This window comes from Grammomys surdaster, unplaced genomic scaffold (genome assembly GCF_004785775.1).
Source record: "Grammomys surdaster isolate TR1022 unplaced genomic scaffold, NIH_TR_1.0 147, whole genome shotgun sequence".
NCBI classification, from domain to species: Eukaryota; Metazoa; Chordata; class Mammalia; order Rodentia; family Muridae; genus Grammomys; species Grammomys surdaster.
The window spans coordinates 2,958,895-2,962,081 of record NW_021604605.1 but is presented as its reverse complement, the minus strand read 5'-3'; the positions used below and the strand labels follow the sequence as shown (position 1 = coordinate 2,962,081).

Genomic DNA, 3,187 nt, shown 5'->3' with positions numbered 1-3,187 from the left:
ACATCCTCATAGAAACAGGAGGAGAGGAGATGGAATAGGGGGTTTCTTGGTGGGGGAAAATGGGGAAAGGGTATAACATCTGAAATGTAAATAAAATATGCAATAAAAATTTAATTTCAAAAAAAACCCTAAACTATCAAAAAAAAAAAAAAGAAACCACAAACTGAGTGAATGCTGGAGACAGTAAATCTAGCTAAGTGAACGGGAAATACAGACAAGACAAAAGAATGAATAACATAATATAAGATATGGAAAGAAAATCTCCGATATTGAAGATACAATAGAAAAAGATTCAGGCATTGGTCAAGAAAATGTTAAATTTTAAAAATTACACACACACACACACAGAGGAAATCTGGCACCCTATAAAAAGACAACCTACGAATAATAAACAGGAATAGAAGGAGAAGATTCCCAAATCAAAAATCTTGAAAATATTTTTAACAAAATTATAGAAGGAATATTTCTAAATTTAAGAAAGACATGCCTATAAAGGTACAAGAAAATGATAGAACACAAAATAGATTGAAACTATCCTTGCAACATAATAATCAAAACACTAAACATACACAAAAAGAATGTTAAAAGTTGAAAGGAAAAAGTAACATATAAAGGCAGACCTAGTAGAATTACATCTAACATCTCAAAGGAGACTTTGAAAGCTGAACGGATGTTTCAAGAACTCTATGAGACAAGATATGCTAGCCCAGCAAAACTTTCTTTTTTTATTTTATTTTAGTACTTTTTTTATATCTATTATAAGAATTCTAACTTGCATGTTTGCAGTCTGTTCCGGAGATTCAGGGAGGGTCCGATCCAGTAGGGAGGGATGGAAAGAAGTCCTTTCCTCCAGGAAAGATTCTTGAGGTTGCCAGAAACTAAGAGTGACAGATGCCATTCAAATACATCATAAGGGTGTGAGCATAGTGGTACTGAGTTCAAGGCCAGCCTGGTCTATACAGTGGGTTCCAAGCCAGCCAAGGTCACAGAGTGAAACCCACTTTCAAAACCTCCACAAGGGCTTGCCCCCTTTAAGAATCTCTAAACTAAAGAACTGGCTTGGCTTCAGTCTCACTTCTTTCCCCTACTCAGTCTGGCTTAAACTTTGATTCCTTGATGGGGGTTGGGGGGCGTGGGATACAGAGAGCAACTTTTACAATGTTAAAAGTTTTCTCTGTGGAAATAAAGAACACCCCCAGGATTCCAGTGTTAACTAAAGGTTCCAAGGTTAACTAGAGATTTCCGGAAGGGGGTGGTGCAAGTTAATTTATCAGTTTTAAACAGCTACAAAGTGCCAGGCTCTAACACAGTTTGACTTCTAAAAGAACACTCAGACCCAAGCTCTGGTTGTTCCAGGGCCCCACCACCCAAAGTCTAGAGGCTGGCAGAGAGGGAAATGCAGCCTGGCACCTTCTGCCATTCGACACCTTGGACATCTTTCTGGCTAGCAGCAGGGTGGAGGATTCAGATGGAGCCCCGCTTCAGCTGGTGAGCAGTGCAGCTGCAGGGCGGGTAAAGAAACTTTTAATGAAGATTCAAAGTGCAAAGGGAAGGTATCACAGAGGCTGAGCTCTCAGCCCTAGCTGCTGCCTCACTTGTACATGGCTCCGTGGAGGTTCTCCAGGCGGTGCTGCTGCTGCTGCCTCCGAGCCTTGTCTTTCTTGTGCTCTTCATAACTGTCGTCATCGCTCATGGCGGCACAGAGGGCAGGAATTTGTCTTACTTAGCCAGGGCAGAATGCAGTTGGAATGGAAGAGATGATGGCAGGGCATCTCAATGACAGTCTCCTCCTCCTCCTAAAATTCCAAAAGACACACGGGGCACTTGAGATCAGCCTTGGAGCTACTGATGACTGTTCTAGGGAGGCTCTCCACCACAGCCTTGGCAGCTGGTGGGGGAAGGTGGTGCTCCCAATCTACCAATCCCAGGTCCTCAAAGTCCATCCTACTAACGAGTGATCTGCTGCCTGGGGCCCAGCTCCAAGCCCCGCGCACTCTTCTCGCGAGTTCCAGCAACCTGTTATTACGGGCCTCACGCTCAGGGTTCAATGGCTTGCAGTCGTGCTCATCAAAATAAGACGCCATGACTCCTGGGCAGCCGGGCTTGTCTGACCCCAGCAGAACTTTCAATCACTATACATGTAGAAAACAAGATATACAATGACAAAGTCAAATTTAAACATTATATATTCACAAATCCAGCCCTACAGAAAGTATTAGAAGGAAAACTCTACCCCAATGGTAGCTAACTGCATCCATGAAAACACAGAAAATAATCTCTCACCAACAAAACCAAAAGAGGGGAAATACACACACACACACACACACACACACACGCACGCACGCACGCACGCACGCACGCACGCACGCACGCATGCACCACCACCACCAACAACAACAACAGCAAAAAAGGACAACAAAATAACAAGAACTGACAATCATTGGCAACTAATATTTCTAAATGTCAGTGGATTCAATTCCCCAATTTAAAAAACACAGACTAACAGAATAGATACAAGAAAAGGATCCATTTTTCTACTGCATAAAAGAAACACACTTCACAATCAAAGATAGACATTACCCTTTACAATAGTCATGAAGAATATAAAATATCTTGAGTTAACTCTAATCAGACAAGTAAAAGATCTATATGACAAGAACTTCAAGTCCCTGAACAAAGAAATTAAAGGAGATATAAGAAGATGGAAAGGTCTTCCATGTTCATGGATTGATAAGATTAACATGGTAAAAATGGGCATGTTATCAAAAACAATCTACAGATTCAGTGCGATCCACATCAAAATTCTAACAAAATTCTTTTCAGACCTTTTAAGGATAATATTCAACTTCATATGGGAAAAAAACTTAGATAAAACTGACTGTACAATAAAATAACTTCCAGGGATATCACCATCCTTGACTTCAAGCTGAACTAGAGATAAATAGTAATGAAAACCACATAGTTTGGGCATAAAAACAGACAGGTTGGTGAACAGAGTTGAGTTGAAGACCCAGCCATAAATCCACATACCTAGAGGAGGTTGGACTCCAGTAGGACAAGAGACAGTGAAATGGGCTCATGGAACTTTAAAACAATATCTTCATAAAATAAAAAAGAGGGAGATATACCCCTGTACACCACAATTTTATTTAAATCAAGTTCTTTTTATTTTTTATTGTAATTTTTT

General features: G+C 40.5%; 1 pseudogene; it reads right to left on the bottom strand.

Annotated features, from left to right (window-relative positions):
• Positions 1-1,556: 1,556 nt before the first annotated feature.
• On the bottom strand, positions 1,557-2,084 carry LOC114619140 (annotated as a pseudogene).
• Between the last annotated feature and the right edge of the window lie 1,103 nt (positions 2,085-3,187).